Below are 27255 nucleotides of genomic sequence, written 5' to 3' on the forward strand. Positions count from 1 at the left end.
GCCTGACTGGATGGTGATCAATTACTTTTATAATAGTTTGGGAGCACAGTCAAGAACTATGCTCCATACAGCATCAGGTGGAGCTTTATGGGCTAAGAGCTAAGGAAGCTTATGAGCTGATTGAGATGATGGCTGTGAATGAATATCAAAATCCAACTCAGAGATTACCACAAGACAAGGTAACAGGAATTCTGGATGTGGATACAGCTACGGATGTCGCTGCTCAGCTAAAGGCAGTTGACTATGAAGGTTCAACGGATAATAAGTGTTTGTGAGCTTTGTGCAGTATCGCATGCGACGGAGCAATGTGCTATATCTAGTGAAAATTAACATAATGTTGGCCTTTCATTGCTGGGAGTTTGTTGTTTTGGTAATCTATCTATGTATGTTTGTATACTATGTATTGATGTATATAGTTGTATGCCTTGCTTGTAATTTGTGTTTAGATCCATGTATGTTGTCATTACTATTGATTGGTTTTGCAAATTATGTTAGTGGATGTTGTTGTTCTTGTAGGTAAAGTTTGAGACTTTTACATATATTAAAGACTTGCTTTCATCTGTGTTCTAATTTGACTTTAATACCTTTTTGTTAAGGTTTTTAATCTAAAACAACCATCTATGTATTGGTTGTTAGATTTATAGATAACTGGTATTATGTAATAATTGGTTTTGGTAGTTCATTGGTATGGCAAATTTTTGGTATCCATATTTTTAAAATGTGCATTAATAAAACAGGTACAAACATCATTACAGTGGAAAATGATGGTTGACAAAGCTTAATACATCAGATTTAGTTGAATATTGACATCAGTAATACCGATTAAAATTGATGTTAAATACTACAACAAAAAAATCATTAAAATAGAAAATCGATGTTATTAAGCTTTATAGACATCGGTTTGTCACCAATAGATATCAGTTTGAAATAAATAACCGATGTCAAAAGTTATGTTTATATCGGTTTATCTTGAAAACCTTTGATACTGGTATTACTAACATCAGTTTAATGGGTAAATGGAAATATTTTGCTTATCTCACATATGTTTAAATTGATAAAAATATCATATTATGATAATATATGAAAATTAGATATGCATTAAAAATTTAACATCTTTGAAAACTGATGTTATACGTCTTCTTTAACATCAGTTTAAAACTGATGTTAAATGGGGGGTCTTTAACATCACCCACGAAGACATCGGATTTTTTTGTTCATAGACATCGGTTTTTGGCCGATGTCTAATCTATTTTTTCTAGTAGTGCATCCGTTAAAACTCTGGTTGATCATCCATTGAAACTCTGTTTGATCATCTGTCAAGACTTATGTTGATCATCCTTTGAAGCTTTATGAATCATCCGTTGAGACTGTTTTCTTGGCAAATAACTCATTTCATTTATACAAGATTACAAGGCATCTAATATTTATCAATTAACCAACCTATATTGTATATTAATCTAGTAGTCAACATGACTTAAACATTCTACAACATCTAGTTCACTAAGGTCATATAAGTATGCATAAATGTGCTACTAATCTCATTATACATAAGCTACTCTTTCAATGAATGTTGAAATGATCATCCGTTGAAAGCTACAAGATCACTTAACTAAAATCTACTTAGTATTTTGTTTCAAGTTATCATCAAGTGCACAATATATTCCTAAACAATCTCCCCCAATTTATGTCAAATGAAATTGTAGCCATATATTAAGAGAAACTGATGATAACAAAACACTTTATGAATACAGATTGAAATAAAATAGATTAAATTTACAAGTGCTGCAATTTATGAAAATTCTCACAAAGAAATATTTGTAGAGTGTCTTGCAGATTATTTTCAAGGTGCTCCTTTAGACTGAGCAAATTTTGGATCACTTCCTTGATTGCCTTGACTTCTTTCCCAGCTTCACATCATTCTCTTCAATCTGATATTGGAGTTGTCTGTAAAATTCTGATTTATTCTCATTTGTCTGATCTAGCTTTTCTTGCATCTCTTTGAGAGTTCCATTGCTTGCAATTTTTAGCTGATCTTCCAATCTGAAGAATCTTCTAATGTATTTGTACAATTTTTAGCTGATCTTCCAATCTGAAGAATCTTCTATCTCCAGTAAAAGGGATTGTCGATACTCTTGGGAGTGCATTTGGTCCTCTCCAACTATTTCTTATCTCCTCAGTCTTGTTTAGTACCATTTTCTTGGCAACTATGTTGAATCTAAAGTTTTTCTTGATTGAGGAGAAGACAGTCACCAAAGTTGAATAGCCTTCATTAAGAATTCTGTGAAGGGTCCATGTTATCTCTTTTCTACCCTTATACATGAAGACTAATCTCTCTGGGAGGTGCTTGTAGGCATCAATGGCTCTAACTTCTTCTAGCTCATCCAGATAGAGATTTATGTCTGAAAATTCTTCGATGTCACAGATGTAGAGTTGATCTCCCTTGTTTACAGTAGACTTGGGTTTGGCCAAAGACTTGGATTGAAGTTTAACAGGCTTGACTATTTTGACTGCATTTTTCTTTATTTTTTTTGGTTTGACAAAGATTGGAATGTTTAGATCAGGAAGAGGCAAGTTGTCCCAATCTATAGGTTCATCCTTAGGAACAACAAGTTCACCATGAAAGGTGATGTTAGTTACAACCTTGAATTTAGCCTCCTTTACAGTTGGTATGGCTGATTGGCTTGAAGTTGTAGATTGGGTTGGCATGTAGTCTTCCTTATCTTCATCAAAGTCTAGGTTCCTCTTTGCTGGGAGTTTGTATCTAAACTTCTTTTTAGTTTGCTTTGGTTCTTCTTTCTTTCCTTCATTCAGATTTTCAGTTGTCACAGCAGGCAATGCAACTTCTGTGGTTGCAAGCTTCTTGGCTGGGTTCTTGGCTTCTAAAGCAGCTTGCTTTTGTTATTGTTTGAGCCTCACCTTTTTCTTCTTTCTTAGCTTCTGCAAACTGTGGATGTCCAGCCACTACACATATTAGTTTTCCATTCCTGTAGATCTTAGCAATTCTGTTCTTTAACACTGTGTCTCTGGGATCTTTGGATAAGGTAATGGACCTTGCAAGCAGCTTCTTTTCATCTGGCCTAGGGGTTTCATAAGATAGGTCCAGTGGATTTTTGTCTGAATCCTTTGGATAATTTCTTTTTGGCTTAAAAATCACACTGGCTTTTGGAGACTTGATTAATGAGGGTTGACCCATTTCCATGTTCCCTAGGCTCATTTCATTAGCTGAAATTTGTCTCAATTTGGAGAAGTGAGAGAATACCTTGTCTTGCTTCCCAATTGGACCAACCTTCTTCTTGATGTTTTCATTAAGCTTCCTCCATTTCGCATCCAGTTCTTGCTCAACTGCTACTACATCAAGCTTTTGCAATTTTTCATTTAATTCCAACTTAGAAGCTGATATCTTGATCAGATCAATGCTGTCAAGAGCTGGTGGCTTAGGGAAAGCAATCGCTGGTACAATCACTTTACTGACTTGAATGTTTAGCACTTTCTCCTCCTCACTTGTTTACTCCCCTCGACTAACTTGAATGATAGAGCCTTTCTCCCCATTTTTGTTAGCATCAAGTTGAGTTGAGGTTGAGGTTTGGGCAGCCACCAATTTCTGAAGGAGCAGAGTTTGTTGTGCTTGATGTAGATGAATTTCAGTAATTGATGTTTTCATGGTCTTGAGCCTTTTGTCTAAGGATTCCACTTTGCTGGTTAGATCATAGTTTTTCCTAAGTTCTATGTTAATGTCTAGCATTGTTGTGTTAGGAAATGTAGCCTCCAATCTTACAGTAATATCTTTCTTGACTTGATCAATTTCTATCTTCAGCTCAGTGACATCAAGATTTTGCTTGAGAGATTGAATTCGGTGTAGTTAGAGAGAGTTTAGATGTGCTTGTAGAAGTCTCTTGGAGTCGGCATTTGTATTAGCTTGAAGGGCTATCTGAGTTTGTTGAATGATGTGAAAAAGAGTGGATTTGAAATGATGCTCATCACATTCTTTGGCAAACACCCAAGATGGCATGTTTGATCTTTAGCTAGGGCCTGCTTCTCCCCTATATCAGTGGAATGTTCTTCATCATCATCTTCATCCCCAAATATATCTTCTGAACCACCAGTTGGATAATCAACATCAACACCAGTTGTGGATAGCATGGTAGTGATGGCATTCTTGGCCCTTTGCATAGAGGTAATAGTGTACACCAAGTTCAGTGTCTTCTCAGCCTCCTCATTGCCCTATCCAACCAGAATTTGATATGATGGAATAAGGATAAGTAACTATCTCAGCATCCAATGAGATATAATTTATTACATCTTGATATTCTTTTTGAAATTAGTCTCTCTTTTTCTGCATCACTGACATTCATTGACTCACTAGCAATGGTTTCCATTCTTATAGCTCATGTACCTTCTTTTCTCTCATAATCTCTTTGTTTTTGCATTAAGGGCTCCCCTTGGCTTCCCACCCTCACACCCTCACCTTTACCTACTAAGGGGGGACTCCACTCACTCACTTTTTCCAAGCTGGAATAAATAGCTTGCAGAATTTCACTCTTTTCCTCTCCTTTTGCCTGAGAGCAACTCAGCCTCTCACTCTGTTCACTCTCTTCTCTCAATCCTAAGAGTGACTGTACAACCACTAAATCATCCGCACTTATAACATTAGTTGAAATTTGAAGTTGTACAGTGAATCACTAGTCGAGATACAATCACTAGTCGACGGATGAACAATATCCATCGAGATAGTAGAAATGACAGAGTTTGGAGTACAAACTACTGTAGAATCTATGGAGATTGATTTGAGATTTTGTACAATATTCTCAGTAGAATCAGAAAGAAATGTCAAGTGAGCCAACAAATCATCTAAAAGATGATGCTCACTTGCTGTAGCTTTTGGCTCCTCCATGAGAGTTAAAGATAAAGAATCAGGAATCAATGTGTGAATCATATCCACATCCAGATAATTTATGGGTGAGTTTTGAGTGTGAGGTGCTTCTATAACTAAATATTTTGGTTGTGACTCCACTATTTATTGGAGCCACATCAACCTGACTTTCAGAAGGTGCATGAACTGAGTCTTTGACTGTAGTAGGCACAGTGTGTGCACCCTGTGTATCCCCAAGGGTTTTTGATTTCTTCTTTCTAATATAAGTTTGGAGTGAGCTTGTATCCCTAACCCTCTTGGCATGTGCTCTTGGCTGAGAGCTTTATTCAATAGTCACATCCTTTTGGGAGGATGCAACTAGCAATGAGCTTATATCCTTATTAGGCACTACAGTTTGTTGGAAACTGTAGTGTGGTAGTTTGTTGGGAATACTGTAGTGTGGCTAGGCTGGGATGCATTCACCTCTCCAACCTTATTCTTAGGGCTTCTTTGATGTTCACCCTGTCCCTCACCAGTCTCACTTCCCTTCACACTCCCCACTTGGCTTTGTGTGGATTTTACAACTAGTTTCTAATGAGAGAAACTAGAGGGGAATTTCTTTGACTTGGATTTGGAGATTTTTGGTTTTGTGGCTTGGGTAGGCACCTGTTTGGTCACTATCACAAGTGCCATGACCATAGTTGTTTGCAAAGAAGTAATAGGATGAGAAGTAGTAGAGACAGAAATGTTTACCTCACTTACCTGAGGCAGTTCCATGATTGGCATGTACACAAGAGTAATATCCTTGTGATGATTTGCCCTGTTTAAATCAGCAATAATTCTCCTCTCTTGCACCCAACAATCTAACTTTTTTGTTGGGTTCTGAATTGAGAGGTTCTCAGAAACAAAATTAGCTTGCATCATGAAAAATCTAGCATAATAAATATTCTTAGACCTCTTCTAATATCCCCTAATTTACTCCCTATTTCATACATAACAGAAGGTGCTAAAATTGAAGTACTTATCACTAAGAAGCATATAAAGCATGTGAACAAGTGAGTGAGATACAACATTAAAATTGCTAATTTTACCAGAAAACACTTAAAACACTTTGATGAATGAATCACACAGAAAACTCCATTCTTTTCTAAGACCCAATCTCCTAACATCACCTAACTTAGTGGCATCAAGAGCATAGCCCATAGAAACTAGCATATTACTCACATCAGTGTCTGTGTGTGGAGCAAGTGTGTTATTTTCAGGAAATTTAAAGCATTTTTCAATAGCATCACAATTAACACAATGTCCATTACCTTTGAGAGTGAAGGTAATAGTTTTGTCCTTAGAGTTGTACACTGTTGTAGTCCAAATTTCCTCGAAAACTTCACAGTAGATGGTTTGGGACTCAAGCATGGCATAACTCAATTTACAGTTCAGTATAAGTCCATCATCTTGTGATAATCTTCAAATGCCGATATTTGCTTGTTTACCAGAGCCACAAAGTTGTTCTTTTCATAGACGAACCCAGTTGAGGACTATAATTTTGACTACGGGTGTCATTGTTGTGATTGAAATTAGTTACAGAAAGAGAGTATTTGCTTTGGAGAAGAAGAGAGTTAGAAAATTTGCTTGAGAGAGATAAAAATAAAGAATAGAAATGAAATTCGCTTTTATACTTACTCAGAGATAAACTGTCAAAAATTAAAAAGTAAAATAAAGTAACCAATCAAATTAGCCCAAAATAGCCGTTTAAAAAAAATAAAGAAAACTGTCAATATTCTAAGATTATCCGTTGAAATATATATACAGGCTGTAAGTAAATTCGACGGATAATGCTTAAAATTAACAGCTAAGATTGAGTGTAATTCGACGGATAATGATAGAAGTACCCTAGGTAATAATTGATACTTCGATGGATGATATAATTCAATGGATATTCAATTTCAACGGATAATGAACATTCATCGAGATACAAATTCTGACTTAGCCAAAAATTTGTCTTAGACAAGAAATATCAACTTTTACTTTGGCTGCATTTCAATTTGCTTGGACATCAGAATAGTTTAAGAGTAATTAAGCATACCTAACTCACTTACCAACCTAGTAAAGGTGGATTCATCAGAATAGTTTAATTTGCTTGAACCAGAATACTAGCTTATTTCCTAGAAATTGACAGGTTCCTGTTGTACGTTTTTTATCAATTTTACAACCTGCATAATCTGCATCAGGCTCTAGGTGCTTGCTTCAATCTATAAAGTGCTTTCAAAAGATAGTAGACATATTCGGAAAAATTTGGATCTTCAAAACCAGGAGGATGACTTGACATAGACTTCCTCCTCCAAATCTCCATTCAGAAAAGCTACTTTTGACATCCATTTGATAGACCTTGAAATTGGCATGGGCCTGCATAGGCTAAGAAAATTCTGATGGCTTCAAGTCTTGCAACAGGAGCAAAAGTTTCATCAAAATCTATTCCTTCCTGTTGACAGTAGCCCTTAGCAACCAATCTAGCTTTGTTCCTGACAACTATGCAATTTTCATCCATCTTGTTTCTGAATACCCACTTGGTGTCAATAGGATTCTTTCCTTTAGGTTTGGGTACCAGCTTCCATACCTTGTTCCTTTCAAATTGGTTTAGCTCTTCCTGCATAGCTAAAACCCAGTCAGGATCCAACAGAGCTTCTTCTACCTTCTTTGGTTCTTCCTTAGAAAGAAAGCTGCTATATAGACATTCTTCTTGAGTTGCTTTCCTTGTTTTCACTCTCGAAGATATATCACCAATAATGAGTTCAAAAGGATGATCTCTAGTCCATTTTCTCTGTTGTGGTAGATTAGCTCTAGATGAAGAGGCCTCATTGTTGTCTTGATGTGTGACTGAGTTTTGATTATTAAGAAACTCCCCTGAGTTTGTTGATCTTTGATTTTAAGATGGGGTTCTTTATGTAAGTGATCTATTTTGACTCCTAGCTTCTCTTATTATTCCGACGGATGATGTACTTTATATCTCGACGGATGAAGCTGATTGTCTACTGACGAATGAAGCATTATGTAACTTGACGGATGTTGAGTTATGTGCTTCATTAGTTGTAGATTTTTCTATATTGTCCTTATCCACTAATTCTTGATCACTTTCATCATCACTGTCATCACTAACCATCTCAACATTATCGAATTTTAGGCTTTTATGAAAATCTCCATCTTGAGGTCCTTCAATATTTTTATCATCAAACATAACATGTACAGATTCCATAATAATGTTGGTTCTTAGATTGTAGACTCTATATGCTTTTCCCACAGTATATCCAACAAAAATTCCTTCATCTGCTTTGGCATCAAACTTTCCATGTTGATCAGTTTGATTCCTTAAGATATAGCATTTGCAGCCAAATACATGTAAGAAATTTAGAGTTGGCTTCCTATTCTTGAACAATTGGTAGGGTGTCATGCATTTTTCTTGATTAACCAGAGAAATATTTTGAGTGTAGCATGCAGTATTCACAGCTTCAGCCCAAAAATATATTGGTAGCTTTGATTCTTCCTAGCATTGTTCTTGCAGCTTCAATAAGATATCTGTTTTCCTTTCCACCACTTGATAAGTGGATTTTATATCTATTTAGAATGATTCATTACAGGCTTAAGTTGGTGTTTTGTACTCAAGTTGTTGGTATTTTTGATGTATTTTTGTATTATTGCATTTCAGACATCAGTTAAAGGAAGAAAGAAGCTTTTCAAAGAATTATCCTGAAAAAATGATCAGAATTGGAAGCCTAGGACTATTCTCAAGTTGTAGAGAATCTCATTAGCTTCACGTGGGCAGTTGAATCGCCTAATTCTGACGAGTAGAACTCAAGATATGGCCAAAAGAAGATTTGTCAGAAAAATTCCAGAATGTCAGCGCGGCCGCGCCCGAAGGCCGCGCGCCCGCGCCCGATTTCTGTCCCAGAATCCTGATTTTAGTCGAAGTTGGAGATTTGGAGAGTCCTGGTCATCCTGGAGCCTATATATACCCATAAAAAGACATTTTTAACAAGAAGGAGGTCTGGGAGAGTAATAAGAAGACCCAGAGAGCACGAGCTACGGAGAAGAAGACTCTTATTTTCTTCAATATAATTGATATTTGGATGCTTGTTTTCAATTTGTTCTTGAACCCTAATACTCTTATATTGTTTATTATCAGGCTTTCATTGGAACCCATGGTGACGATGAGTTCGGTTATGAACTAATCGTTATCGTGGGGTTCTAACGGATTTAATTATGGATTTCTATAGTTAATTTGTTTCGATACCTTAGTGTGTGGTGATTGTATGATAACCTAGTATTGGTTGTGCTTATTCGTCTTATGTGCGTAGCTAACACATAAGATAGCGTGTTAATCTTTATTGAAGCGACAATGAATATAGAGGTTTAGAACTTGCCATGCTAGCATAGGTTCATGTATTTGTTATGCATGATTCGTAGGTAATTTTAACCATCTTACTTGCCCTATGTAATCACGATAGACAACTTGCGCATTAAACCGTTATGTTTTTAATTCTTATAGACATATAAGGACTAAGCATAATTGGTGTCTATTCAAATTCTATCTCTTTTGTGGATGCTTGGTAGTAGAGTATTCGTACAACAAAAGTTAGCCTTTACTTGTTTCGTGTTATCTGATTAGTGTCATCACCATTACATGCTAAGGTTAAGAATAAAAAGGCTATTGAATGAAGTATTTAATGAAATTAGGATCCCATGTTTGTCATATATAGTAATTCAACCTCAATTCTCTTAGTTAATGTTCTTTAGTATAATTTCTTAGTTTAATCAAAACTCAATTTGTTATTTGTCTTAGCATTGAGCGATAACCATACATTGTTGCATAGGTGCATAAATTGAACTTAACCTAAACCAGTATATGTGGGAACGTATCTGATTTATATCTTATACTACTCATGAACGTGTATACTTACGTGAATATTAGCGCGTGTTTTCGCCCTAACAAGTTTGTGGCGCCGCTGCTAGGGACTCGGTGTTAATTTTTAGTTTATGTGCTTGTCATCAGTGGTTGTTAAAGTTCACTGACTCGGATTCTTTTACTTTCACGATTTATTTATTTATGTTTCAGGTACTCATTACAATGGGAGATCCAGCAGCATGAACGAAATCCATGATGGATTTTTCTCAACCCAGGATCAATGACATTCAATCTAGCATTGTCAGGCCAGCTATCACAGCTAATACCTTTAAGATCAAGCCTGGCATAATTTAATGGGTGCATAATTTAATCCAGTTTGGGGTTCTTCAACGGAAGATCCCAATATGCACATTAGGGATTTCATTGAGATCTGCGACACCTTCAAGTTCAACGGTGTTTCTGAAGATGCTGTGAAGCTGAGACTATTCCCATTCTCTCTGAGGGACAAGGCTAAGAGCTGGTTACACTCTATACCAGCTGGTTCGATTACTAGTTGGTAAGATCTTGCTCAAAAGTTTCTCATAAAATTCTTCCCTATGGCAAAGACAGCTGCAATCAGGAATGCTCTTACTCAATTTGCGCAGCAAACGGGAGAATCTTTGTGTGAAGCTTGGGAGCGCTATAAGGAGATGCTTAGGAAGTGTCCTCATCATGGAATGCCTGATTGGATGATCATCAATTGCTTCTATAACGGTTTGGGAGCACAGTCAAGACCCATGATCGATGCAGCATCAGGTGGAGCATTATGGGCAAAGAGCTATGAGGAAGCTTATGATCTAATTGAACTGATGGCTGCTAATGAATATCAGTATCCAACCCATAGATTGCCACAGGGCAAGATAGCCAAGAGCTATGAGGAAGCTTATAATCTAATTGAACTGATAGCTTATGATGGTTCTTGAAGTGGATACAGCTACGGCTATCACTGCTCAACTAAAGGAGTTGTCTATGAAGATCGATTCTCTGGCTAACTATGGTGTTAATTAGATAACCAGTGTTTGTGAGCTATGTGCAGGTTCGCATGCGACGGAGCAATACGCTATATCTAGTGAATCAACTCAGTTTGTGAGCAACTTTCAGAGATCGCAACAACCAGTTCCAGATACTTATCATCCTGACAACTGGAATCATCCTAACTTCAGATGGAGCAACAATCAGAATGTGATGCAACAGCCGTTCCAGCAGTTTGGAGCAAAAAAATTCAACCCTCCTGGTTTTCAGCAACAATTTGCACCAAGAAAACAACTCCAACTTCAACAACAAACTCATGAAGGTGCAGGTCTATCTTCGAATGAAAAATCTGAACTGGAGGAGTTGAGGCTTATGTGCAAAAACCAGGCTATTTCTATCAAGACTCTGGTGAACCAGATAGGACAAATTGCTAATGCCTTATTGAATCGACTACCAGAAATGATTTCTAGTGATACAGAAGTTCCAGGCAAGAGGGAAGCAGAAGAGAAGGTTAAGGCAATTACATTGAGGCCTGGGAAGGTTGCAAACCCTGAAAAATCTCAAGTTCCGGAATCTGAAGTTTATCCTGAAGAAGATGTGCAGAAGGAAGCATTAGTGGAATCAAGGAAGAAAACTGTGGAACACACTCCTCCTGAGGGTAATACAGGGGAAAAACAGGTCTATCCTCCACCTCATTTTCCTAAGAGGCTGCAGAAGCAAAGTTGGATAAGCAATTTGCTAAGTTTCTGGAGGTGTTCAAGAAACTTCATATCAACATATCTTTCACTGAAGCTCTTGAACAGATGCCTAGCTATGCGAGATTTATGAAAGGTATTCTCTCAGAAATTGAAGCTCGATGACTTAGAGACCATTGCTCTTAAGGAGGAATGCAGTGTTGTGCTGCAACAGAAGTTGTCCTTCAAAGCTTAAAGATCCTGGAAGCTTCACTATTCCTTGCACCATCTGAAACTTGTCGTTCGACAAGTGTTTATGTGATTTGGGAGCTAGCATCAATCTGATGCCCTTGTCTATCTTCAAGAAGCTTGGTCTACCTATCTGAAGCCGACATATATGTCCTTACAGTTGGTCCGATCGTTCTATTACATATCCACGAGGCATGATGGAGGATGTCTTGGTCATCATCTTCCCTGCTGACTTTGTAATTTTTGACTTTGAGGAGGATAAGAAGATTTCCATTATCTTGGGGAGACCATTCTTAGCTACTGGCCGAACTATGATTGATGTACAAAAAGGAGAGCATACGATGAAGGTTCATGATCAGAAGGTCACTTTTCATGTGTTCAAGGCAATAAAGTTACCCACAGCTAAAGAGGAGTGCTTTAAAGTAGATTGGGTAAACTATGTTGTAAATTCGGAGCTTGAGCAATTGCCAAAGTTAGATACCTTAGAGAGATCCTTAATAGGGGAATCAGTTATCGAAGATGAAGAAGAAGCAGAGCAACTGCAGGTTTTGAATGCACCTCCGTGGAAGAGGAAGTTGGATATACCATTCGAATCTCTTGGGTTAGCAAAGCTGAAAATTTCCCAGTAGCATTTTGAACCATCTATTGAAGAAGCTCCCACACTTGAGCTCAACCGACTGCCAGATCACTTGAGTTATTCATTCTTAGGTGCACCCCATGATAAGGGTTGGGATATATTTTTGATGATGTAGAGTAGTGGCTGGACGGATCTTCCCCTGCCTATAGAGGGTTCTTCTCATGTGCAGCATATAGTTGATAGGATTGGTGTTGGTGATGAGCAGTACAGGCGAGTGACTAAATCGTATGGAAGGCCATGTACGATATTCACCGTCGTTTTGCTGCAGATTTGACACAGGCTTTGGGCACTATTTTCCGAGCCACTGGTGTCGAGGTTGATTGGCCACCTAATCCTCCACCCGAAGAGGGTGATCCTCTCACTAACTAGGTATGCCTGAAATCCTTATTATTACCTTCAATGAAGGACATTGAAAATTTTAAGTTTGGGGGTGATAATGTAAGGATTAGTTTGTGTGTGTCCATATAGTTCATATAGATTCATGTTGCATATAGTTGTATTTCATTCGTAGTGTTGCATGATTGTTCATATAGGACATATTTATTTTTTATAGTAATTTTATATAGTTGCATTTGCATGCATAATTAACATGATCCCTTAAGATGAACTATGTTATTTGATAAGTTGAAGTTTATTTGAGTCAGGTGATGACGAATAAAAGGATGTTTAAGTCCTAATGAATTGATTTACATGCCAGAAACAAATATTTTCACAAAGTCTTATAGGGTTGCTTTTGATCTAGATCATGATCATACTTGTTTGTTGTTGAGATTTAATCACTTGGTTATATTTAGAATTTGTGATATTCTCGTAATGACGTAAAAACACTGATTTTTAAACTGGAGAAAAATAGGATTTCATTGCTAGTTGTTGTAAGGCTAGGCGTCAAATGGCTAGTAGCCGGCTCATAGTTTTATGAGTAGTCTAGGGTTGAATGAGATGGAGTGAAACGCACTCATTCAGAAATTGTTGAAAAAAAGAGAAAAAAAAAAGAAAAAAAAATGTGTGTTTATGCATAATTGATCAAGAGTGAGCTCTTTAATACTCGAGTTATTAAGTTCTAGGGGACTTTGTGCCTAGTGACCTAAGGTTTTTATAGTCTGGGATCCGCTAACCTAACGCTTGCTACATGGGTATTACTGCATAATTATTTGGGACCTCATTCATTGCTCGGTCAAGTAAGCATCTTTGTTATGTGTTCAATAATAGCATGAATCCTTGTATAACTCTAGTAGAAAGGAGGTGTTGTAAGTCATTATGCGTTTAACATCTATTCTAGTTATAAACTTGTGATTGTTTTGATGAAAAACTAGTTATGGTTATTGATCTAGTATCGAGAGTATATCTCTTAGGCATCCCACACACGCATAATTTCTGGTTTGTAAGTTGGTTTGTGGGATTTATTAGAGCTCTGTTTTGAGTCATTGCATTCTTAGAGGCATTAGCTTGTTGGTTGGTTATGGTTATTCTGAGGGGATCGATTGCATTATCATTTAGTTGCATTCACGTAGTTGCAATTCACGTAGTTGTATTCATGCATTAGGTTTGTTTTGTAGTTTTGAGTCTGTTTATGCTTGAGGACAAGCATCGATTCAAGTTTGGGGGTGTGATAAGTGTATTTTATATCTATTTGGAACGATTCATTACAGGCTTAAGTTGGTGTTTTGGACTCAAGTTGTTGGTATTTTTTATGTGTTTTTGTGTTTTTGTGTTTTTGTCATATATAGTAATTCAACCTCAATTCTCTTAGTTAATGTTATTTAGTATAATCTCTTAGTTTAATCAAAACCCAATTTGTTATTTATCTTAGGATTGAGCGATAACCATACATTGTTGCATAGGTGCATAAATTGAACTTAACCTAAACCAGTCTCTGTGGGAACGAATCTGATTTATATCTTATACTACTTGTGAACGCGTATACTTGCGCGAATATTAGCGCGTGTTTTCGCCCTTAACACCACTCCATTTTGTTGTGGAGTTCTAGCTGCAGAAAACTCATGCATAATCCCATTCTCCTCACAAAATGATCTCATCACAGAATTCTTGAACTCAGTTCCATTATCACTCCTGATTCTTCTTACTCTGAAGTCACAATGATTGTTGACTTGCCTTATGTAATTGATGATAATTTACTAGCTTCATTTTTGGACTTTAGAAAATATGTCCAAGAGAACTTTGAGATATCATCTACAATTACTAGGCAATATCTTTTCCTTGAGATGGACAACACATTGAATGGTCCAAACAAATCCATATACAACAGTTGCAAAGGTTCTTCAATTGTTGAATCAAGCTTCTTTCTGAATGATGCTTTAATCTGCTTTCCTTTCTGGAAGGCATCACACAGTCCATCCTTAGTAAACTCCACTTGAGGAATACCTCTGACCAATTCTTTCTTGACTAGCTCATTCATGGTCTTGAAATTTAGATGAGATAGCTTATTGTGCCATAGCCAACTTTCATCTTGACTTGCTTTACTAAGAAGACAAGTTACTGAGTCTGTATTTGATGACTTGAAATCAGCTAGGTACACATTTCCTTTTCTCACTCCAGTGAGAACCACCTTGTTGCTCTATTTATTGGTCACAACACAGGCTTCTGAATTGAAGGTAACTGAGTTGCCCTTATCACAAAGCTGGTTGATACTCAACAAATTATGCTTGAGTCCATCCACTAGGGCAACCTCTTCAATGATGATATTATCCTTTAATATCAAGCCATATCCCACAGTATAACTCTTGCTGTCATCTCCAAAAGTGATACTTGGGACAGCTCTTTCCTTGAACTCAGTGAGCATGGTAGAATCTCAAGTCATGTGCCTTGAGCAACCATTGTCTAGATACCAAAGATTCTTTCTATTTCCCTGCACACATCAAAACCAAATCAAGTTGATTTTGGTACCCAAGTTTCCTTGGGTCCTGCCTTGTTAGCCTTTTTCTTTGGTTTCTTAGGTTTGACCTCATTTGATTTAGGGATCTCCGATTCATCATTAGTCATTTGAGTTGGACCTTTGAAACCAGTCATTGAAACAGAATTATCATGCACATTTTGGTTTACATGAAAAGGCATGCTATTTGGAAACATGTTATTCCAGTAAGGTATGCTAAATGGAATTTGAGGCATAATAAATACGGCATAATAAGGATTAGGTGCAAACGGCATGTTAGCAAATTGTGCATTCATATTCTGAGCAAGCATAGCATTCATAGGCATTGCAGACATGGACAGTCATGTTGGAAAAAGAAGAAGGTGCGGACATGGGAGTAGGCATAGCAATCTTGCAATTAACAGACAAGTGATTAATACTACCACACTTAACACAGATTTTTCTTGGTACATATTTATCAGGTGTGTAGTGGTTATGTTTGTTAATCCCTACCTTCCCATTTCTATTGTTTTTCCTATTAGCTTCTATTTTAACCTCAATCTTTTCAAGTCAGTCATTCAATTGCTTGATAGACATATGACCATCATTGACTTTCTTGTCTTTTCTAACTTGACTTGGTACTCCTGGAACAAAGTTTTTAGAAACTGATCCATATTTCTCATTCAATTTAACTAACTTAGCTTTGCTAACTGGTTTACTCACAGCCAACAGATGTGGCTCCTTGTCTCTCAACGGATAATCCTTTTGATTATCCGACGGATGATTTTCATCATCCGTCGAGTCCACATCTGTAAAGATTCCTTCAACCAGACTGGAATCAAGCTTCTCTTTGCTCTTTTTCCAGGCTGCATCACAAAAGGATTCTATACCTTGAACTTTAGTAATTTGAGCATGAACATCTCTAGATGATTTCCATGCTTTAATTACTTCCTGTTCTCGTTCAAGTTGCTTTCTTAAAATCTCCTCTTTCTTTAAGGATACTGTAAGTTCATCCTTAGCAACCTTGCATTCTAATTTCAATTTTTCAAACTCAATAAATTGAGACTCTAGCACAATGTTCCTCTCACTTAAAAACAAATTATTTTCTTTAATTTTAGCATTTTTCTTGGTGAGGGACTTAAGTGTAACACGCAGGTGATATAATTCAGTAGACATGTCATTTATTGCATCATTACACTCAGCTTTTGACAAATGAGATAGATTGGTTGTGATTACCTGATTGCTTGATGAACTTGTTTCTGTTTCATCAGACTTGGTCATTAGGGCTAGATTGACATAGTTGATTTCTTCATCTTCATCCAATCCATCTGCAGCCCAGTCATTCTCCTGAGTTATGAAAGCCCTTTCCTTTTGCTTGAGCAACTCAAAGTATTTCTGCTTATAATCAATAGGCTCAAACTTCTTTTTACTGGAATCATACTTTCTACACTCACTAGCAAAATGACATGCCAAGCCACATTTGAAATATTTAAATTTTGACTTATCAACCATGTTTATGTTTGGCTTGGCTGCTCTAAAATTCTTCTTGAATTTGAGCTTGGCAAATCTCCTGGATAAGAATGCTAGATGCTCATCAATATCATCCATGTCATCTTGGATCAACTTTTCTTCATTTTCAGCTATCAACCCTTTACCCTTGCTTTCACAGACCTTTGATGTAGATTCAACAGCTTCCACCTTCACCTCTTTCTCCTTCTCTAGTTCAGCAACTAGTGCAATGGATCCTCCCTTCTTTCTTCCTTTCTCCATCCTTTCATCTTGTTTTATTTCAACCTTTTTGGTTTTCAGGATGCCATACAGTCTCTCCAAGGTGAACTCCTTGTAATCTTGTGATTTTCTCAATGAGACTGTCATTGACTTCCACTCCTTTGGGAGAGATCTAAGGAACTTGAGGTTAGAGTATTTTGTCTTATAGACTCTTCCATTCAGTTTTAGAGCATTCAGTAGTTTCTGAAACCTACTAAAAGTATCAGTAAATGACTCACTTTCTTCACAGTGAAAGTGCTCATATTGCTGAATTAAGAGTTACATCTTATTATCCCTTACTTGCTCAGTACCATCACAAATAATCTGTATTGTATCCCAAACCTCTTTGGTTGTTTTACATTTAATGATGTTATCAAACATATCACTATCAACACCATTAAACAGTATGTTCATGGCCTTCTTATCTTTCCTGACTTGTTCAATGTCTGGATCAGACCATTCATGCCTAGGTTTTGGAACTGATGGTTCATTCCCTGTAGCAGCTCTCATAGGGACATGAGGACCTCTTTCAATGCAATCCACATAAGCTTCATCTTGAGAAAGAAGATGTAGGTGCATCTTCACCTTCTAGTGGTGATAGTTATCTTTATCCAGAAATGGAATTTTAACTCCAACATCCTTTTTGTTCATCTTGTTGATTGTTGTGATCTTTACACTCTTTGTACTTCAAGAGCTTGCTCTGATACCAATTGTTATTCCCTAACAATACAACAAGAATTACATAAGGGGGGTTAAATGTAATTCTGGCTACTTTTTGAGATTTTAAAATTGTTCTAACTTAATATATATATATATAACAGTGTTTGATTCGCAATAGTGCGGAATGAAAGAGTAATAGAAATCAAAACACTAAGTAATAGAACATAAGCTTTAAAACTTTCTGGTGGATTTGAAAGTATCCACCAAAGATATATATATATATATATTAAGGGGGGTTAAATGTAATTCTGGCTACTTTTTGAGATTTTAAAATTGTTCTAACTTAATATATATATATTACAGTGTTTGATTCGCAATAGTGCGGAATGAAAGAGTAATAGAAATCAAAACACTAAGTAATAGAACATAAGCTTTAAAACTTTCTGGTGGATTTGAAAGTATCCACCAAAGATATATATATATATATATATATATATATATATATATTAGATTGAGAACTCTGTGAAGCTTTGAATGGCTCACAGCTGCTTTACAAGTTGAACAAACAAAACTACAGAGAAATTCTTACAGAATACATCTTGATATGTTCCTCTGAAAAATAAGCTTGCTTAGTTGAATGTTCTACTTGCTACACTTGGTTTATATATCACCAAGTTACATGACAGCAAGACAAGATAATAAAACAAAATAAAATCTAGTCTAATATCATGCTTCAACATTACTCTATCCAGCATCCTTGAATATCTTCATATTTGCATAGGAAATAGTAATGCTTCTTTGTTCTCAAAATCCTGCTTAACAGGCTGCCACATTCCTTTTGCAAATACTCGACGCATGTGACTATGTTGTCACTATCAACAGCTATTTTGAATATGATCATCCGTCAGGGAGTATATTGAATATCCATCGAGAATATGTTGATCATCCGTCGGGAGCCTTGTAGATCATCGGTCGGGAGTCTATCTGTCACTTGACTCTATTTCACTTAAACAAAATTACAAGACATCTCATATTTATAATTAAGCAACATATTCTGCATATCAATCTAGTAGTCAACATGACTTACAGAATCCTACAGAATCTACTAGACTAAAACATGTTGTTTGTAGGAATGTGCTACAGAATTATTTGTTACATAAGCTACACTCTCGATGGATATCAAATTATCATCCGTCGGGACTATAAAGTTCCTCCGTCGGGACTATATTATAATATCCGTCGAGAGCTACAAAATTCACCTAAGTCAAATCTACTAAGGTGTTTTGTTTAACTTATCTTTAAGTTCTCAACATATTCCTAACAACAACAAAATCAAATCAAGTTGATTTTGGTACCCAAGTTTCCTTGGGTCCTGTTTTGGTAGCCTTTTTCTTAGGTTTCTTAGGCTTGTCCTCATTTGACTTAGGCATTTGTAGTTTATCCTTAGTCAATTGAGTAGAACTCTTAAAACCATTCATCATTGCAGAATTATCATGCACATGCTGATTAACATGGAAAGGCATATTTTGTGCAAACATGTTATTCCCGTATGGCATGCTAAATGGAATTTATGGCATACTAAATGCAGAATAGTAAGGATTTTATGCAAATGGCATATTAGCAAACTGTGCATTCAAATTATGTGCAGGCATAACATTTACAGGCATTTTAGGCATACTGGGAAATGAAGGAGGTGCAGATATGGGAGCGGGCATAGCAAGTTTGCAATTAACAGATAAATTATTAACACTACCATAACACAGGTTTTCTTGGTGCATATTTATCAGGTGTGTAGTTGTTATGTTTTTTAATTCCTACTTTCCCATTTCTATTGTTTTTCTTTTTAGGCGCTGCTCTCACTTTAATTTTCTCCAATCTGTCATTCAATTGCTTGATAGACAGATGTCCTACATAGACTCTCTTATTTTTGTTCACTTGACTTGTTTCTCCTGGAACAAAGTTCTTAGAAACTGATCCATATTTCTCATTTAGTTTAGCTAGTTTAGCTTTGCTAACTGGCTTTCTTTCAATCAATGGATGTGATTCCTTGTCTTTTGACGGATAATCCTTTAGGTCTTTCGACGGATAACATTCATCATCCGTCGAATCCACATCTGTTGAAAGTCCTTCTACTAAATTGGAATCTAGTTTCTCCTTACTCTTTTTTCAGGCTTCATCACAGAAATATTCTATACCTTGAACTTTAGTAATTTGAGCATTAATATCTCTAGATGATTTCCATGCCTTGATAACTTCCTGTTCTCGTTCAAGCTGCTTTGTAATAACTCGAATTTTTGAGACTTTGTAAAACACATAATGAATAGTAACCCTGACAAACGGGGAAATTTTTTTAGCCCACACTATATTGTGCATGAGAAATTGAGTTTCTGAGTCGATAACATGATTATACGTACCAAATGAGTGTATGTAAACGCTATTAGTTTTTAAAGTAACAAACTTTAAAAAACGACCATATCTACGAACCATCAAGGATTACGGGGATCAAGATATAATTACAAATTTAAAAACATACAAATTCAAATCCAAGTACTGATACTTCAAAACATAAAGAACGTATAAGAAAGGATTTACACTGCGAACCGTTTACGATAATTTATTACGAAAATGAATAAGCGACCTGAGCGAACGTGTAAACGAATAAATAAACGTACCAAACCAAGCTAACTATACTAGCTAACTTATGGTAAGAAACTAACCATGGTCAAGTAACCAAATAGTAACCTAGACTAGATGGAATGATAACCTAAAGGCTAGTAATAGTAAACCTAGAATCTAAACTAAGTAGATTAGCTTGCAAACCTAGGATGCTAGCCAAGATATTCAAGGATTTAGTAGTACTAGGATATATACTAAATCATATCTCATAAATCCTCCAAGAGAAGCATTTCCAAGAAGCAACAAAACTCCATCTCCCTCTCATTTCACTCCATTCGGCCAAACAAGAAAAAGGGGAAGAAATCAAAACTCAAACACCCACTTCTAGCCATGGAAAAATTCACCATTAATTCCAAGCTTCATACATCCTAAAATAAGGTAATATAAATTTTTGAGCTCATTCAATATAGGTTTGATGGGTGAAATAAATTCAAGAAAAGTGATAATGAATAGTATGAATAGTAACGTTTCTTTGTTTCTTGATTTTTAATGGTTGATTTAGGTTCCTTAAACTCAACCAAGCATCCCTAAGACTCCACAATCCTCAATAACACATCACAAGATTTCAAGAAAGGTATAAATCTTTGACCAATCTTCATTTAAGGTTTAAGTTTCAATAAACTTTGAAATCCTAGTTCTAAACCAAGTTTTAGTGGTTGATTTGCTATTATCTTGATGATTAGTTAATTAGTTTAAGGTTGATGATTGTTGCCTCAAGAACTTGATGTTATTGAGAGGAGTTAGTATTGATATGATGATTTGATGGTTGTTGATGGTGGTATAATGATTTAAGACGTAAACTGAAACTCTAATCGTAATCGTAACCTCGTTAAAATGAACAAAACTCAACTTAAAGTTTCTGCAGAAGTTCCCGAATGTATAAACTGTAGTTTCTTGAAAAATAACACTTATTATAATATAAAATGTTATAAAGATCGTTTAGGAGCTTGAATCGCTTGATTTTGATTTACAGATCAAAAGTTATGACAGTTTTAGTAAAAGTGATTTACGCGACAAAAATTGCTACGAATTACGAACTTTGGGAATAGAAATGATAGACTTAAAAATATTCAAAAATCATGAAATGTTTACAGAGAGTAAGAAATAAAGTTTATTAACTGCTATTAAAAATTTCAAGTTAAAATAAGGATTTTTCAATTTAATAAAAATATCGGAGCCGAGACCGCGCGATTAGAATACCAGTAGAAATCATAAGCAGAGCTGACGACCGAAATGTAAAAGGAATAAACGAACATAAAGGATTTTGAAAAGAAAGCGAACGTGACATGAATGAGTACTTAAAGGAATAATAAAAGTAAAATGAGTTGCAGAAATGATTAATAAGTAGCGCGTAAGTACGAGTCGCCATAAATAAGAAAGGGATCTAACGAAACGATATATGTTTATGATTATACATTTCCAAGCGGACCCTAGAACATCCTCCACCTCAAAGTACTCAGGCAAGTTTACGAACCCAACTCCATATACTTTTGTGTTGTGAAGGATTAGTTTACTGTCTTTTGCATAAATGTCATGCTTGCCATGATACGAGTATTTGAGTTTTTGCATAAATAGCGATTATGTTATGATGAATATATATATATATATATATATATATATATCGTAAATATTATAGGGCCACCATGAGCGTGATGTATAATTATGAGACCGAGAGTCGGTCGGAGTTTTAAATGAAAACCCGTGAGTCATTCCGGAGACTGTTTTGGACGAGTAAAGGTCCGCATGTGTTTTATTCCAAGGGACTCGATGTCCACTTGCGAAGTATTAAATACCTCGAATTTATTTAAAATAATTTCCAAAGATCGTATCCCCTCAACTATATTTAATTACTCGATTAACGAATCTTATTTCAATTATTCATTTAATATAGGAGAAGTATTCTCCAACGATTATTTATTTCAAACTCGATTAATTATATTATTAAAGATTACCCTAACTATTTAAACGTAAATTAGTTGAGAAATATTATTTTAAAACATAATTATTCGAGGTCTAATTATTTAATAATTATTATTTAATTATTAATTATTTATTAAATGATTTAATATGATTTAAAAATCATAAAAACATATTCTAAAATACTCCTGGATTTCAGAAAATCATTCGAATACTTTCGGATCGTCGATGAATATATCTCGACTTATTTTAAATATTTAAACATAGTTTCAAAGGAAACTTCCTCCTCATTTATTTATCTGTTGACAACGGTCAACTCACATTATCTTAGTACTTCCTCCAAAAAATTCGGAAGTACATATATATACATATATGAGATAAGCTGTGCCTATCAACAAGCAAAATGCTTGGGGAACTTCGATATAGTTCGATAGTTCCAAGAGCATGATAGGATTCTTAAAAAGGACAAAGGAGGGGTAGAGATCCAGTACTTCGTGGACTGGGGAGACTACCATATTAATTTTCCATATGAGAAGGTACCATGTGTACTGAAGGACATACGAATTATGCAAAACATACCCGGGTAGAATGGGGAAGCATATAAAGCCCGAATGCGGCTTGGCTGACAACCAGGATGTTAGGAAGTCGTCCATCTACATGTAGAGAATGATACCGTTATAAGACTGATCATCATATCTCGGGGGCTCCGGTGAATGTCCTATTTTTTCCAAATGGAATTGTGATGCAATACCTTAACCCAAGCCTAGCTGCTAGGTTTACCATTAAGGTATTTGTGGGATAATAAAAGAATTGTTTTCGAAAGAAGGTGTGAATCACCAAGGAAAACTATTTTAAATAAACATACTTATCGTATATGGAATTATACTTGAATTTCTCATACAGTCTTTTCACACTGTGCAGTATTATGCTAGGCATTATAGCTCACACTTGTTTTCTTAAATTGATACAACACAACAGCGAATCAAGATGCCTATCATGAAACTCACGGCCAGGAAACGGTAGGAAATGGTCGGCTGTTTCGTAGGATGTTTGGTATTGTACCTCAGGTAGACCGAATAAGCTGGATTGGTTTTCAGTTATTTTTAGTCCGGCTTATTTACATGTATGACTTATGTAAGATGATAAATAAGAAACGTATATTTGGCCGACGGTCTAACCTTACATAAAGGTTATTTCTGCGGTAAGACTTAATCACTTTGGGATTGTAATAATTATCACTTTGTGGATTGATACACTCTAGTAATGCATGGTTCGTTCCAAGAAAATAACCTGTAAGTGTGTGTGTGTATGTGTGTGTGTGTTGATAAGTGTGGGGTCGTTAAGGTGTGAGTATTTATATATTGTGGTACGAGATAAGTGTTATACAAAATTCAAGATGGTGTGGCCTCCTAAATCCTTGACCCCGGATTTTGGGGCGCCACATGCTTTCTTAAAATCTCCGCTTTCTTCAAGGATTCAGTTAGTTCATCTTTAGCAATCTTGCATTATATCTTTAGTTTTTCAAACTCAACAAATTAAGTTTCTAACACAGTACTTCTTTCACTTAAAAACAAATTGTTCTCTTTAAGTTTGGTGTTTTCTTTAGTGAGAGACTTGAGTGTAACATGTAATAATATAATTCAGTAGACTTATCAACCATGTTTCTGTTTGACTTGGCTGCTCCAAAATTCTACTTGAATTTGAGCTTGGCAAATCTCCTATATAGAAAAGCAAGATGCTCATATATGTCATCCATATCATCTTGACTAAGATTGTCTTCATGTTCAGCTACTAGCCCCTTTCCCTTGCCTTCACAAACTCTAGGGTTTGGTGCAGATTCAATAGCTTCAACCTTTGCCTCCTTCTCCTTTTCTTGCTCAGCAACTAATGCAATGGATCCTCCCTTCTTTCTTCCTTTCTCCAGCTTCTCATCTTGCTCTATTTCAAGCTCATAGGTCTTTAGAATCCCATACAGTCTGTCCAAGGTGAACTCCTTGTAATCTTGAGAATTTCTCAATGAGACTGTCATAGGCTTCCATTCCTTTGGCAGAGATCTAAGGAATTTGATGTTTGAGTCCTTTGTTTGATAGATCCTTCCATGCAACTTTAGAGCATTCGGTAGTTTTTGAAATCTACTGAAAATGTCAGTGAGTGACTCACTTTCTTCACTATGGAAATGCTCATATTGCTGAATCAAGAGTTGCATTTTGTTCTCCCTTTCCTGCTCAGTTCCATCACATATAACTTGAATTGTGTTACAGACATCCTTAGCAGTTTTGCAATTTATGATGTTATCAAACACGTCACCATCAACACTATTAAACAAAATGTTCATGGCCTTTTTATCCTTATGAACTTGTTCAATATCAGGATCAGACCATTATGCTCTAGGCTTTAGGACAAATGCTTCATTTCCTGTAGCAGCTCTCATAGGGACATGTGGACCATTCTTAATGCAGTCCACATATGCTTCATCTTGAGATAGGAGATGCAGGTGCATCTTCACCTTCCAATGGTGATAGTTGTCTTTGTCCAGAAATGGAATCTTTACTCCAACATCTTTTCTGCTCATCTTGTTAGTTGTTGTGATCTTTAAACTCTTTATTCTTCAAGAGCTTGCTCTGATAAAAATTGTTATTCCTAAACAATCTAAACAAGAATTACAGAAGGGGGTTGAATGTAATTCTGGCTTCTTTTCAATTTTAAGAATAGTTCTTCTACAAATAAATAATTGTGTTTAATTTAACAATGGTGCGGAATGAAAGTAGTGTAGAAATCAAAACACAGAGTAATTAAATACAAGTACTTAAAAACTTTCTGGTGGATTAGATTTTTCCACTAGATATATATGTATATATATATATGTTAAGTAAAGAACTATGTGTTATAAAATTATACACAGCTGCTTACAAGTCGAATTATAAGAACAGATAAATTCTTTACAGATGTAGCTTTTTCTATTTCTCTAGTAATTGCTTACTAACTTGGATATTATTCAACTTGATATACGTAGTTTATATATCACCAAGTTACATGATAAAAAGACAAGTAAATAAGATAAAATATTTCTAGTCTAATTCCATGCTGCTACACTTCTCTTTCCAGCATCTTTGGATATCTTCAGTGTAGCATGGAAATGGAAATGCTTCTTTATTCTCTAAACCCTGCAAATAGGTTGTCATATTCCATTTGCATATAACCAACGCATGTGACTGTCAAGTCACTATCAACTGCTCTTTTGAATTTGATCATCCGTTGAAACTCAGGTTGATCATCCGTTGAAACTCTGGTTGATCATCCGTTGAAACTCTAGTTGATCATCCGTTGAAACTCTGTTTGATCATCCGTCAAGACTTATGTTGATCATCCGTTGAAGCTTTCTGAATCATCCGTTGAGACTAGTTTCCGTGGTAATTAACTCCATTTCATTTATACAAGATTACAAGGCATCTAATATTTACAATTAACCAACCTATCTTGTATATCAATCTAGTAGTCAACATGACTTAAACATTCTACAACATCTAGTTCACTAAGCCTATTTAAGTATGCAGAAATGTGCTACTATTCTTATTATTACATAAGCTTACTCTTTCAACGGATGTTGAAATGATCATTCATTGAAAGCTATAAAATTCATTTAACTAAAATCTACTTAGTGTTTTGTTTAAGTTATCATCAAGTGCACAACATATTCCTAACAGATTCAAATCCACATCTTCTACTATATTCCCTGATTCTCCTTGGACGAAGTGCGGGCTTCGATTCTCCCAAGGTGTACCTCTCATTAAAGCTTCGAAAATCCAAAACCCTAGCTGGCTCCTTGAGAAAAACGGCTTCCTCTCTCAAACCCTAGGATCTTATTTCATTTTTGTGTTCTCGTGTTCTCACATTCTCACCACTTTTTAGCTTCAGGAGAATTAGAATATTTATAGGCTATAGTAGGGATCATGGACAATTAGGTGGGGCCTCCCAATGACATTCTGGGCCATGCCCAATGTCATTAAATATTAATTCAATCCACTAAAGAATTAATATTTGCACTACCTTTCCTAATTCCGTAAATTAATTAGTTAAATTGGCTCCCATATTATTTGCTTATTAAATTCCCCATGTTTAAGATATCGCATGTCCATTAATTAAATTAATTTTTGACAATTAATTTAATCAATATCCTTTATCCTTGATCATCCACTCAACCTTATAATTGTGCAAGAACAAATCTGTCTGCAGGACTAAAGCACAATTATCTTATGAGCTTTCAAGAGGAAATCATCACCCAAATATATTTTCGGACACGGTTTCCTTTTATAGTCCATATCGCACTTTGTATATAATGTCATTGCCCAATACATAAATTCGTAATTTAAAATAAATTACTTAATGTATGAATTAAGGCATGTGTATTATATACAAGTGTACAATCACTATATCCGGATTAAGAACCTAAGCAATAATATTATCATAGAATCTTAGTTCTTCTTTATTGTCAGAATAAAAGAAAGAATTATTCTACTATTTTGATCTCGTTCAATATACACTAAGTATGCAAGCATTATTCAATAGTAAAGATATACTATTTCTAAATAATACTTCAGCCCTTCCGGTGGTTTGTCTAACACCACTTAGACTGTGAACCTTTATTATATTATATAAGGAGCTTGACAATCTAATCTTCTGTTATCCCATTTGATACTAATTGTCTACAATATATAATATACATACAATGTGAAAACATTCATTCAAGATTCTCAAATAATTATTATAATATTATATACTTCAAATTAATAGTTCAGTATAAATCCTAACAATCTCCCATTTATACTCAAGCTATTTTTTGAGTATATCAGTGTTTATTACAATCAATCCACTACCAACTATATAACTATGTGACCAAGTGTCTGACTCCTATTGCTTCCACGTGCTCCTAAAAAGCCTTATCTGGTAAGCTCTTCGTGAAAGGATTTGCCTGATTATCCTTTAACGCTATATCAGCCACAATAATATCTCCACGCTTAACAAACTGCCGTATGAGGTGATACTTACGCT

The 27255-nt window shown here is 35.6% G+C and overlaps 1 non-coding gene across 1 annotated transcript; it reads right to left on the bottom strand.

Annotated features, from left to right (window-relative positions):
* Positions 1–10357: 10357 nt before the first annotated feature.
* Positions 10358–10464, bottom strand: LOC141716462 (small nucleolar RNA R71). Its single transcript, XR_012573171.1, has one exon. It is a non-coding gene; the product is annotated as a small nucleolar RNA R71 (small nucleolar RNA).
* Between the last annotated feature and the right edge of the window lie 16791 nt (positions 10465–27255).

Source organism: Apium graveolens, chromosome 3 (genome assembly GCF_009905375.1).
Source record: "Apium graveolens cultivar Ventura chromosome 3, ASM990537v1, whole genome shotgun sequence".
Classification (NCBI taxonomy): domain Eukaryota; kingdom Viridiplantae; phylum Streptophyta; class Magnoliopsida; order Apiales; family Apiaceae; genus Apium; species Apium graveolens.